The sequence below is a fragment of the Nicotiana tabacum genome, chromosome 23 (assembly GCF_000715075.1).
Source record: "Nicotiana tabacum cultivar K326 chromosome 23, ASM71507v2, whole genome shotgun sequence".
NCBI classification, from domain to species: Eukaryota; Viridiplantae; Streptophyta; class Magnoliopsida; order Solanales; family Solanaceae; genus Nicotiana; species Nicotiana tabacum.
Window position 1 is genome coordinate 56,554,557 of NC_134102.1, and position 14,682 is coordinate 56,569,238.

Genomic DNA, 14,682 nt, shown 5'->3' on the forward strand with positions numbered 1-14,682 from the left:
GTCAACTCTTCCAACTTAAAGCTTAAATCATGAAATGCATTCTTCCAAATCGATTCTGAATAACCTGCAAACCAAAACCGACGATTCACATAAGTCATAATACATCATATGGAGCTAACCATGCCCTCAAACTACTGAGCGAAGCGCAAATGCTCGAACGACCGGTCGGGTCGTTACATCCTCCTGTAAATACTAAGCCCACATACATCCACATGATGATCAGGTCAACTTTCTCAACCAAATTCAAATTCAAACCTCAACACATATACCCTGCTGGTAGAAAGGAAACTCTCCACACAGCATTATAAGGATCACACCTCCGTAGATTACTATGTAGGAGATAATCCACCTACTTAGCCTCAAATTGGCATCTTGCTATACCCTTTCGCAGCCGCGATTACTAGGCCATCACTTAATCTTCATGAGTCTGAACTCACCACAAGACATGAAAATCTACTTCGTTCCACAATTAAATAACATGAAAAAATCTTTCAACACACTCAACTCGAGACTATACGTCACATCAAGACAGCAATCTAGCACCCAATAGTCCCTTTTACGTCTCAAGAAAACTCTTCTCATCATATTCAAACTATATTAGCACATCCCGCAGTCATATCATACTCATCATATAGCCATCCAACCACTCATCGAGTCACAAATTTCACTCATAGGGACGCTATCGAACATATAAGTCCAAAAGCACATGCTCACACAACCGAAATCCCCGTGCTCAAGATACAGTCATAACCAGGCCTCAAGTCCTCCAGACTGGTCTATCATCAGCACGCAAAAATCACATTTCGCACCTGATCCATGGAATCACAAGTCGGTGATGCATGGCTGATACCGAGCGCTCACATTCGCATACGAATGCATGGAGGGGATTCAAGAGTTACGCTTCAAGCTGAATCGATACTGCACGATAAAGAAGGAAAGATGGGAAGTTTACCCTAAATGCCATGTAGCCTCTCGAAGATAGGTATGGACGTCATCATACCGATCCGCAAGACTCTACTAGATACATGCTCATGACTTGTAGAACCTATGAACCTAGGGATCTGATCCCAACTTTCACGACCCAAAATCTACCTAGTCATGATGGAACCTAACCTAACCCATCAGGTAAGCCAATTAACAACTATCCAATTTAAATAAGATTTATTAACAAAAAAAATGATAATAAAACTACTTTTATACAAGAATTCTCAAGGAATTGTAGTATAAATCATGAGCATCTAAGAGTTAGAGTTTACAAAGCTAGTATGAAATAAATACATTATCACGCCCCGAACCTGGGGGGGCGAGATCGGCACCCGGTGCCTCACCTATCCTTGCGTACCAACTTGCGACTAAGGGACTCTAAACATATAATGTCATACTTTGGCCATGGGCCACATTGCAAGACAATTGTGAATGCTGACTAAACATCAATATAAAGCTGGGCCAACAAGGCCATCATAATTACTACGGCTGGCAAATCAACAAAATATACATAAAAGGCCTACAAGCCCAACATACTGCACTAACTGATAGGATATGTCGACAAGCCTCTACTAATGGATATATTGTGATCGGAAAAGGGCCTCGACCTACTCATAACATATGTACATATATACGCAAGATGTACATAAAGCTCTAGACCCGGCAACTCCGAAGGGCATAGAGCTTACCGATCAAGCTGAACACAGGCAACACCTGATGAGGAGGTCTACCCGTCTGTCTGTCTGAACCTGCACGCATGAAATACAGCGCCACCAAAAAAGGGACGTTAGTACGAAATAATGTATCGAGGATGTAAGGCAAAATACTGAAAGCTGAAACTGAACTGATAATATAATAACTGAAAGTAACTGGGAGTCAAAGATAATCTGAAGATATGCTCACATGCTGATACTGACTCAACTTTCTCTATATAGTAAGTAAAATAGTTGTCCGGCCTTATAAGGCTCGGTATATATATATTATTGCTCCACCGTAGTAGGTTCGCTCATATGGTCTCGGCCATACTAGGCTCTGTATCTCGGCCAACTAGGCTTGCTCAAAGGCACTCGGCCACAGTAGGCTCGGTATATAGCTTACCATCTGATCAGAGGTTGCCCAATAGGGGCCTGTCCATCGATTATAGCTCGATGTTAATGAAAATACTGTAATACTGTATATATAGGCTCTCTGCTCTCTTGACTGAAAGAAGACAATACTTAATTAAATATGAAGTCCCGATAAGGAGAATACTGTAATTTATGAGACTAGGATAATGTATATAAATTCGGGAGTTTGAACTTCTCTTTATGCCTTCTTATCAAACACATGTAATTACGAGATCATGCCAAAATGAAGGAAGGGCTTAGCCTTAACATACCTGATCCGATTCTCTTGACAATCCCTCTAACACACGTCAATTGCGATAACACGTAATGGGGGAGCGATGTAAGAAACAGTTCGTATGATATTTTTGAAAACGATTGCACCTACAAGCCCAACATATTGTACTAACTGACATGATAAGTCTACAAGCCTCTACTGATGGATATACTGTGATTGGAATAGGGCCTCGACCTACTCATAACATATATACATATATACACAAGATGTACATAAAGCTCTAGACCCGACAACTCCGAAGGGCATGGAGCTTAACAATCAAGCTGAACTCGGGCAACACCTAATGAGGAGATCTACCCATGTGTCTATCTGAACCTGTACGCATGAAATGGAGCGCCCCCAGAAAAGGAACGTCAGTACAAAATAATGTACCGAGTATGTAAGGCAATATACTGAAAGCTGAAACTGAATTGATAATATAATAACTGAAAGTAACTAGGAGTCAAAGATAATCTGAAGATATGCTCACATGCTGATACTGACTCAACTTTCTCTATATAGTAAGTAAAATAGTTGTCCTGCTTTATAAGGCTCGGTATATATATATAACTCCTCTGCTGTAGTAGGCTCTGTATCTATGCCAACTGGGCTTGCTCATACGTGCTCGGCCACAGTAGGATCGGTATATAGCTTACCATCTGATCAGAGGTTGCCCAATAGGGGCCTGCCCATCGATTATAGCTCGATGGTAATGAAAATACTGTAATACTATATATATAGGCTCTCTGCTCTCTTGACTGGAAGAAGACAATACTCAATTAAATATGAAGTCCCGATAAGGAGAATACTGTAATTTATGAGACTAGGATAATGTATATAAATTTGGGAGTATGAACTTCTCTTTATGCCTCGTTATCAAAAACATGTAATTACGAGATCATACCAAAATGAAGGAAGGTCTTAGACATAACATACCTGAGCCGATTCCCTTGACAATCCCTCTAACACACGTCAATTGCGACAACACGTAACGGCGGAGCGAAGTAGGAAAGAATCTGTATGATATTCTTGAAAATGATTGCACCGTACTCCCTTATAATCGCAAATCTCACACTTTGAAGTTTCAAATGAATTGATTAAGCTCCATCGTTACTTTGTAAGTCTTAGCAAGTTTTCAATTCAGATTGTTTTCAAATACAAAATGAAAAGCTAGTCTTCTACTTTTTAACTGGAGGAAGGGAATGCTACACTAGAAAGACTCGTCACATTCTTTAAATATTTCCACCTTGCAAAAATAATTTAAGAGTCATTTTATGGATTTCACATGTTGCTGCCACATTGGGGAAGGGTGAGATTATCCAAAATATTGAATAAATTACCAATCCCCTAATTAACTTGGTAATTTCCCACTAATCCAATAATTAACCAATTACTCACATAATTAAGAATTATCTCAAATTACTTAAAATACTACTCAGTTTTAATACACTTTGTACACCTTACTATTATGGTCATGTCGTACCTTATATCGCACTAGTCCATAAATACCAGGTATTATAGCTTGGACTGTATTTTATCTCAAAATGACAAACTTCGACGAAACTCATTTTCTCCGATCCGCTTACCCTCTCACCTTCACGAATTTACTCATCACTTGTTTGAAATATCATAATGCTTATAATCTCACAATAATCCCATTTCCTAACTTACGTCGATTTATGATAAAATTTTAACATACGAAAATGCGTGATGTAACATCTCATTTCCGAGCTTCCATCAATTTACTTATGGCGTACTTTCACATACGAAAACATGGGATGTAACATCATTCCCCCCTTTGAAACTTTCGTCCTTGAATGTTGACTGATGCACTTATCATTATCATAGCCTATAGCTCTTGCGAATATTTTAATACTCTCCTTGCCATCTAGGCAATTGTTCCGTGAATAAATCCAAAGTCCAGGGTATTCCCACCTGTAGGCCTCTTTCTCACACCACGGCATGTGGTCGGAATTCTTCCAATTTTGTAACTCTTGCTATTTCGATCATGCAGCATGTACGATGTTTTCCTTATATGTGCGCCTATGTGACTCTACCCTCCAGCCTTTAGCCAATCTCTAGGCCTCACTTTGTAAACATATACAGAGCTTGACAAAATGTCCCTCTAGGCATCTATAGGTATACTGAAGTTCTTCGCTCGGTACTTTGTCGAACTTACGAATATTGCTATATCTTATTTTATAGGCCCGGTTATCTATCCGCATGACTTTACTGCATCTAAGTAGGCATTAATATACCATAACTATTACCTCGATTTATCGTTACTGAGGTCTACTACCAAACTCCAGCTTACGTTCGTTGTTCGTCTCATACGTATAAATCTATGTCCTTTAATGCTTCCTCATGACTGTTCATCTTAAGAATGACGGCCTAATCTCACCTCATACTTTGTTACTTTTGTCCATTCATTATTGATTCACCTTAATGTTGATCTATCATCTACCATTGCTAACTTGATCGCTTATGTAACACTGCCGCTAGGGCTCATGTGATTGATCCACCTAGGGGCGATACTATACTTTCATAACCATATTTTATAGCATCCCAATATGACTCACCTTACAGGGTATTTTAATCCCGTACAATTCATGAAATCATCTTCAAGTCATTACTCAATCGAAGGCCCATTGTCATCCTTTATCTATCACAATCACACCATCACTTTACTACCGGGGCAGCATTCCATTTCTTCTAGATTCTATTAGTCTTAGATTCTTTTTGAGTTCATTCCGGCTATACTGAACTTTCTATAACTTAGAGAAACCATTAGCTCTCTTGTTTTCATGGGCTTAATCCTGAGGACTTATCCATTCTCGTCCCCTTTTCACTCGCCCTTTCTCATCCTTACTCCTGTCATAAAACCTTATCGCTTTACTATAATTTAGCTTGCGACCTGTGCGTATCTATTTATTCTATTCGCAACTTCCTTTCAACTTGCTTGCACCTTAGATTTTCTTATGTTATTCTGGAACATCAAGCGAGACATCATATCGTCTCTAATTCTTCTTTACTTTCTTGGCTAGATCTCTCAGTACTTAGAAACCATAGGCTGGAAGATATGCTGCTGACGATGCCGCTATTATTCCTGGATACTGAATCCCCGCGCTTCTAGCCTTTTATCCGAATTATGGACTATTCACAACCTTCCGCATCTGAGTATTTCATACATTGTTCACCTTTACCTTACTACCTTAAAATCTTGCATCGTATCTTCTATTTCTTTCATGACCTCCCTTCCACATAGGTATAATTCACGTCCATAACTTGAAGCTCTGTTATAATACTTGCACCTCTGGTGCATACATAATCCGGTGGAAGCTTCGTAATGACTTCTTATGAGGCTGGTACTTTTCAAACTGGCTTCATCGTATGGCCGTTATGGAATATGGTTGTTGTGCTTTCTCTCGTGTACCTCTAATATTAAGAGTGACCCTGCAATGTTCTCAATCACGATTTCCATAATTTTCTGGGTCCAATAATCAGACTCCTGATTTACTTGGTTGATGTAATTCATTAGTTTCCTTTTCCTTCTGATCAGCCTTTATGTAGGCTTAAGCTTCTTCCGATCTGCGACTCCTGGTATTAGTTATTACTTTAGCCTTTCATGGGCGTTATGGAATATTCATGATACAATCTTCTAACAACTCAATCCTTTATCTATGCCCTGGGCTCAATTCTTTATCTTAATTTATACCAGAGTCTTCTATGTCAGTATAATTGTCAACATATATGTTGCATGAATAAAAGAATCTGAAGCCTACATAAAATTCCAAACTCTTATGTGCGTTCACAACGTACTCTGGGTCATTAATCGAATAATTCTTTCTGTTCCTTCTCGGCTTTTTTTTTAAAAGTAAGCAATTACTTTTTCTCATCTTTCTGCCCCCTCGTTGCGTGCATACTTAGCTTACCTTAGTGCCCACACAGATTGGAATTCCATACAACTCATATGATCTTGAATATCACTTCTGATTTTACTTCTCGTTCATTAGCCACGGTGGGTGCCATTTTCTTATAGAGTGCATACGATGTTGTTGTGAGACTGTTGTTATAAGACCATTTCCTCTTTAGGTTACTGTGCTTAGGTTGAAGCCTTCTTCCTTATTTCCTTAGCTAGTCTTTCGTTGTAGTATTAGGGAGACCTTCTGGCTCTTGTAAAGTTACAATCTTGTTATTTCATTTACCCGGCAAATTATTTTTTTGATGTTCGTACTCACCTATCCTTAGTTACTTACCTCCAAATTCATGTGCTCGTATGGTTGCTTCTGAACTGAAGTTTTTGACTGTCTTCCCAGTGGGACTCTCTTTTATTCCCATAACACTCATACGATATCTTTAACTACCCCAAATCCTATCCGAATATTTCTCAAGGATCACGATGTCATATCTGCGAGACTGAATTCCCCATGTTGGGGTTCACTATGTTTATTTTGCACGATCTGTTGATTTTTCTATATCCTCTTATCTAGCCATAACTAGGCTCTTCCTGGATCAACTACTAACTACTCATTGGCCCATTCTCATATCAATATTCCGCGTAATCCTTCATGGGTCATTTCCTTTGTCTAAACTTACATCCCGCACTGGCTCTTTATCTATCAATAACATCTCGGGCAGGAACCCTTACATCATGTTGACATCATGTTTGCATAGTGTTCTGAAGTCGTAGCATATTCGTAGGATTTAAATAAGTGCAATATCATTCCTTTCTCATTTTTATTACATTCTTCCTTTACCATTCCATAGTCACTAGAATCACTTAATTCTGACTTAATGCCACATCACTCCATATTCCCCCCTTTAGGGGAGTACTAAGATTTAGAGCCACGATGATCTACCTATAGATGTTTTACCACTTCCTCTTTGGAATCATTTAACATCATCGATGACCTTTTCCTGCCTTGCGATAATCCTTCTATACTAAGGATAACAAAATTCTTTATCCACGAGGGTGACACTTAGTGTAACTGGCACACATAGTCCCTTAAGCTTAACTTTGCTCGCAATTCTTGTTTTAGGGAAGTGTCTTCCTGAATGACCTTTAAAGGTTATTCGTCTATCGTCCATTCTATTATCGCCGGATCGCAATCTCTAAAATTTTCACGATGCCGACTATTATCAAATCACTCAGTTCCTAATTCATGCTTAGTTTATCTTGTTCACCAGTCCATACTGATTTCTATTACTATGGGGTCTAACTTTTCCTCCTGGTAATCACGTTAGAGTGACGAACTTATTTCTCAAAATGAGGATATGATTTTATAGCCTATACTCTTTTGTTGTCTCAAGGCCTGGCTCCTCTCGTCTTTTCCATCACTTGACTATATATTCTGTAATACTGTCATTGTTTTTTCTACTGTTGTCATCCATGCATCACATCTTACTCATAATGCTTCATTAACTCTCTTCTCATTTCTTGCTAACATTTCTGTCTATCACTTTATTTTGAAAATTTCAACAGGACATTCTTTTGCTTTTAGCTCCCCTTGCTCAATCTACTGGCTCTTCGGGTTGCCTAGCATTCTTTCTTTACTAGGGACGGGAGCCACACTAAGATAATATTTATCCCTTCCAGGCTTCCAGTGCCTGTCTTTGTAACATCCTTCAGAAATGTCAACTAACACAAACAATCCACCCACCATTTTCGGTTACTCTAACTCTAGTCGGATCCTGATATCCCGTCCTTTTCTTAAACTACACATGTTAGCCCCCATAGGGCGTAACTGAGATGGGTGTGGCCAATTATACATACCTCTGTTACTATTGAAGGTAACTCACAATGCTTATATTTTTCTGCCTGAGTTGTAAATATCGATAATCTTCATTAACTGGGTATCTCGTACCCTTATTATCTTGCTCCTTTTACTTGTTGAAGCTTGTATCTACCTTCTGAATCTCTTATTGCTTTTTACCATATGGGTGGATAGATATTCATGCCTTAGGGCTCCTTTTCCAGAAGCTCACACGTCTTAGTACACACATGATCTGCTGGAGACCCTGCATTTACTCATCATAAGCATAATGCAAATTCGAGTTCCTCCAACTCAACTCTTCCACAGTCGTATTCAATCCCTTACCAATTGTCCTTTTGGATGTAGGTATCGTTGTATTACGAATAAAATAGAATTTAGGAATGTGAATTCTTATAAGTGAGCTCTACCACACGATCTAGAGTAAGAAGAAAAAGTGACAGTCCTAAATGTCTTGTAGCCTCCTGCTTATAAGTGTGGTGCACGACACACCTAGAAACAAGACTCTACTAGACACATCTTGTAGACTCCCTAGGATAGAACTGCTCTGATACCACTTTTGTCATGCCCGGAACCTGGGGGAGGGGGGGCGAGACCGGTACCCGGTCCTATCCTTGTGTACCAACTTGCGACTAAGGGACTTTGAACATATAATGTCATACTTTGGCCATGGGCCACAATGCAAGACAATTGCGAATGCTGACTAAACATCAATATAAAGCTGGGTCGACAAGGCCGTCATAACTACTACGGCTGGCAAACCAACAAAATATACATAAAAGTCCTACAAGCCCAACATACTGTACTAACTGACATGATATGTCTACAAGCCTCTACTGATGGATATACTGTGATCGGAATAAGGCCTCGACCTACTCATAACATATATACATATATACACAAGATGTACATAAAGCTCTAGACCCGACAACTCCGAAGGGCATGGAGCTTACCGATCAAGCTGAACTCGGGCAACACCTAATGAGGAGATTTACCCATCTGTCTATCTGAACCTGTACGCATGAAATGGAGCGCCCCCAGAAAAGGAACGTCAGTACGAAATAATGTACCGAGTATGTAAGGCAATATACTGAAAGCTGAAACTGAATTGATAATATAATAACTGAAAGTAACTAGGAGTCAAAGATAATCTGAAGATATGCTCACATGCTGATACTGACTCAACTTTCTCTATATAGTAAGTAAAATAGTTGTCCTGCTTTATAAGGCTCGGTATATATATATAACTCCTCTGCTGTAGTAGGCTCTGTATCTATGCCAACTGGGCTTGCTCATAGGCGCTCGGCCACAGTAGGCTCGGTATATAGCTTACCATCTGATCAGAGGTTGCCCAATAGGGGCCTGCCCATGGATTATAGCTCGATGGTAATGAAAATACTGTAATACTATATATATAGGCTCTCTGCTCGCTTGACTAGAAGAAGACAATACTCAATTAAATATGAAGTCCCGATAAGGAGAATACTGTAATTTATGAGACTAGGATAATGTATATAAATTTGGGAGTATGAACTTCTCTATATGCCTCGTTATCAAAAACATGTAATTACGAGATCATACCAAAATAAAGAAAGGTCTTAGACATAGCATACCTGAGCCGATTCTCTTGACAATCCCTCTAACACACGTCAATTGCGACAAAACGTAACGGCGGAGCGAAGTAGGTAAGAATCCGTATGATATTCTTGAAAACGATTGCACCGTACTCCCTTATAATCGCAAATCTCATGCTTTGAAGTTTCAAATGAATTGATTACGCTCCATCGTTACTTTGTAAGTCTTAGCAAGATTCTAATTCGGATTGTTTTCAAATACCAAATGAAAAGCTAGTCTTTCACTTTTTAACTGGAAGAAGGGAATGCTACACTAGAAAGACTCGTCACATTCTCTAAATATCAAGAAAGCTCAACGACAAACATACAAGAAAGGAAATCTAAAGGGTTGTACCATCTTTTGCCCTTTTTGATTATATTCTTAACCAAATGAGACAAAGGCATGTTTAAATGATGCTACCTTGCAAAAATAAATTAAGAGCCACTTAATGGATATCACATGTTGCTGCCACGTTGGGGAAGGTTAAGCTTATCCAAAATATTGAATTAATTACCAATCCCTTAATTAACTTGGTAATTCCCCACTAATCCAATAATTAACTAATTACCCACATAATTAAGAATTATTTCAAATTACTTAAAATACTACTCACTTTTAATACACTTTGTACACCTTACTATTATGGTCATGTGGTACCTTGTATGGCACTAGTCCATAAATATCGGGTATTATAGTGTTACACCCCATATTTCGTACGTGAAAGTACGCCATAAAAAAATTAATGGAAGTTCAAGGAATGGGATTATTTTGAGATTATAAGTATTATGCTAATTCAAACAAATTATGAGTAAATTCGTAAAGGTGAGAGGGGAAGCAAGTGAAAGAAGATGAATTTTCGTCCTAATTTGATATTTTGGGATAAAATACGACCCGAGCTAAAATACCTGGTATTTATGGACTAGTGCCATACAAGGTACCACATGGCCATAATAGTAAGGTGTATAAAGTGTATTAAAAGTAAGTAGTATTTGAAGTAAATGGAGATAATTCTTAATTATGTGGATATTGGGTTAACTGTGAATTTTTTGGTGGAAGAATAACCATGTAATTAAGGAAATGGGTGGATAAAATTTGGATAGGCTTAAACCCACCAAAATTTGGCAGCAAGCCACTACACCTGCCATATGACTCTTAGTCGTAATTCATGACTCTTAGTCTTTGTTAAATAGGTGGCAACCTAATTCGTTGTATACAAAACGTTCATGCATCAAAAGGACTCCACCAACGTCCAAGAATGTAAGTGTAGTTTTGGGTTTTCTGCTTTGGTAAAATTTGATTCAAATTTTCTATTTTACTTTCCTTTGATATGGCTAGACCATTCTTGTTCAATAGACAAGCATTTAACCAAGTACTGTCATCAGTGTGCTTTTAAAATCTATATTTTCTTGGTAATAGAGAATTGCACAAATCATGTATCTCAGAGAGGCAAATTACCTTTGAATTTCTTATGCTCGTTATGCTTCTTTTTGTGCATAAACTGCATGTGGTTCTTCCTTATAATCACTAGGAAGACACATCTTCATTTAAGTGACGTGGAATAATTTTGAAAGCTGAAATTATAGCCAAAGAAGATGCAACGGGATTTTACAATTCTAAGGGAGTACGGTACAATCTTTCTCAAGAATATTATACGGATTTTTTTTTCCTACTTCGATCCGCCGTTACATATTTTCGCAATTAACGTGTGTTGGGAGGATTGTCAAGAGAATCGACTCAGGTATGTTAAGGCTAAGCCCTTCCTTCATTTTGTCATGATCTCGTAATTACATGTGTTTGGTAACGAGACATAAAGAGAAATTCATATCCCGGAATTTACGTATATTTTCCTAGTCTCGTAAGTTACAATATTCTCCTTATCGGGACTTAATATTCAATTGAGTATTTCCTTTTTCCAGTCAAGAGAGCAAAAAGTCTGTATATATATTATTATAGTATTCTCATTACCATCGAGCTATAATCGATGGGCAGGACCCTATTGGGCAACCTCTGATCAGATGGTAAGTTATATACCGAGCCTACTGTGGCCGAGCGCTTATGAGCGAGCCCAATTGGTCGAGATACATAACCTAGTATGGCCGAGCGCCTATGAGCGAGCCTACTACAACAGAGCAATTTTTTTTTTATATATATATATATATATATCGAGCCTTATAGGGCCAGACAACTATTTTACTTACTATATCGAGAGAGTTGAGTCAGTATCAGCAAGTAAGCATATCTTCAGATTATCTTTGACTTCCAATTGCTTTCACTTATTATATTATCAGTTCAGTTTTAGTTTTCAGTATATTGCCTTACCTATCCTTGTGTACCAACTTGCGACTAAGGGACTTTGAACATATAATGTCATACTTTGGCCATGGGCAACAATGCAAGACAATTGCGAATGCTGACTAAACATCAATATAAAGCTGCGCTGACAAGGCCGTCATAACTACTACGGCTGGCAAACCAACGAAATATACATAAAAGTCCTACAAGCCCAACATACTGTACTAACTAACATGATATGTCTACAAGCCTCTACTGATGGATATACTGTGATCGGAATAGGGCCTCGACCTACTCATAACATATATACATATGCACAAGATGTACATAAAGCTCTAGACCCGACAACTCCGAAGGGCATGGAGCTTACCGATCAAGCTGAACTCGGGCAACACCTAATGAGGAGATCTACCCATGTGTCTATCTGAACCTGTACGCATAAAATGGAGCGCCCCCAGAAAAGGAACGTCAGTACGAAATAATGTACCGAGTATGTAAGGCAATATACAGAAAGCTGAAATTGAATTGATAATATAATAACTGAAAGTAACTAGGAGTCAAAGATAATCTGAAGATATGCTCACATGCTGATACTGAATCAACTTTCTCTATATAGTAAGTAAAATATTTGTCCTTCTTTATAAGGCTCGGTATATATATAACTCCTTTGCCGTAGTAGGCTCTGTATCTATGCCAACTGGGCTTGCTCATAGGCGTTCGGCCACAGTAGGCTCGGTATATAGCTTACCATCTGATCAGAGGTTAGCCAAATAGGGGCCTGCCCATTGATTATAGCTCGATGGTAATGAAAATACTGTAATACTATATATATAGGCTCTCTGCTCTCTTGACTGGAAGAAGACAATACTCAATTAAATATGAAGTCCCGATAAGGAGAATACTGTAATTTATGAGACTAGGATAATGTATATAAATTTGGGAGTATGAACTTCTCTTTATGCCTCGTTATCAAAAACATGTAATTACGAGATCATATCAAAATGAAGGAAGGTCTTAGACATAACATACCTGAGCCGATTCTCTTGACAATCCCTCTAACACACGTCAATTGCGACAACACGTAACGGCGGAGCGAAGTAGGAAAGAATCTGTATGATATTCTTGAAAACGATTGCACCGTACTCCCTTATAATCGCAAATCTCACGCTTTGATGTTTCAAATGAATTGATTAAGCTCCATCGTTACTTTGTAAGTCTTAGCAAGATTCCAATTCGGATTGTTTTCAAATACCAAATGAAAAGCTAGTCTTTCACTTTTTAACTAGAGGAAGGGAATGCTACACTAGAAAGACTCGTCACATTCTCTAAATATCAAGAAAGCTCAACGACAAACATACAAGAAAGGAAATCTAAAGGGTTGTACCATCTTTTGCCCTTTTTGATTATATTCTTAACCAAATGAGACAAAGGGATGTTTAAATGATGCCACCTTGCAAAAATAAATTAAGAGTCACTTAATGGATATCACATGTTGCTGCCACGTTAGGGAAGGGTAAGCTTATCCAAAATATTGAATAAATTACCAATCCCTTAATTAACTTGCTAATTCCCCACTAATCCAATAATTAACCAATTACCCACATAATTAAAAATTATTTTAAATTACTTAAAATGCTACTCACTTTTAATACACTTTGTACACCTTACTATTATGGTCATGTAATACCTTGTACGGCACTAGTCCATAAATATCAGGTATTATAGTGTTACACCTCATATTTCGTACGTGAAAGTACGCCATAAAAAATAAATGGAAGTTCAAGGAATGGGATTATTTTGTGATTATAAGTATTATGCTAATTCAAATAAATTATGAGTAAATTCGTAAAGGTGAGAGGGGAAGCAAGTGAAAGACGATGAATTTTCGTCCTAATTTGATATTTTGGGATAAAATACGACCCGAGCTAAAATACCCGGTATTTATGGACTAGTGCCATACAAGGTACCACATGGCCATAATAGTAAGGTGTATAAAGTGTATTAAAAGTAAGTAGTATTTGAAGTAAATGGAGATAATTCTTAATTATGTGGATATTGGGTTAACTGTGGATTTTTTGGTGGAAAATTAACCATGTAATTAAGGAAATGGGTGGATAAAATTTGGATAGGCTTAAACCCACCAAAATGTGGCAGCAAGCCACTACACCTACCATATGACTCTTAGTCATAATTCATGACTCTTAGTCTTTGTTAAATAGGTGGCAACCTAATTCGTTGTATATAAAACATTCATGAATCAAAAGGACTCCACCAACGTCCAAGAATGTAAGTGTAGTTTTGGGTTTTCTGCTTCGGTAAAATTTGATTCAAATTTTCTATTTTACTTTCCTTTGATATGGCTAGACCATTCTTGTTCAATAGACAAGCATTTAACCAAGTACTGTCATCAGTGTGCTCTTAAAATCTATATTTTCTTGGTAATAGAGAATCGCACAAATCATGTATCTCAGAGAGGCAAACTACCTTCGGATTTCTTATGCTCGTTATGCCTCTTTTTGTACATAAACTGCATGTGGTTCTTCCTTATAATCACCAGGAAGACACATCTTCATTTAAGTGACGTGGAATAATTTTGAAAGCTGAAATTATAGCCAAAGAAGATGCAACGGGATTTTGCAAT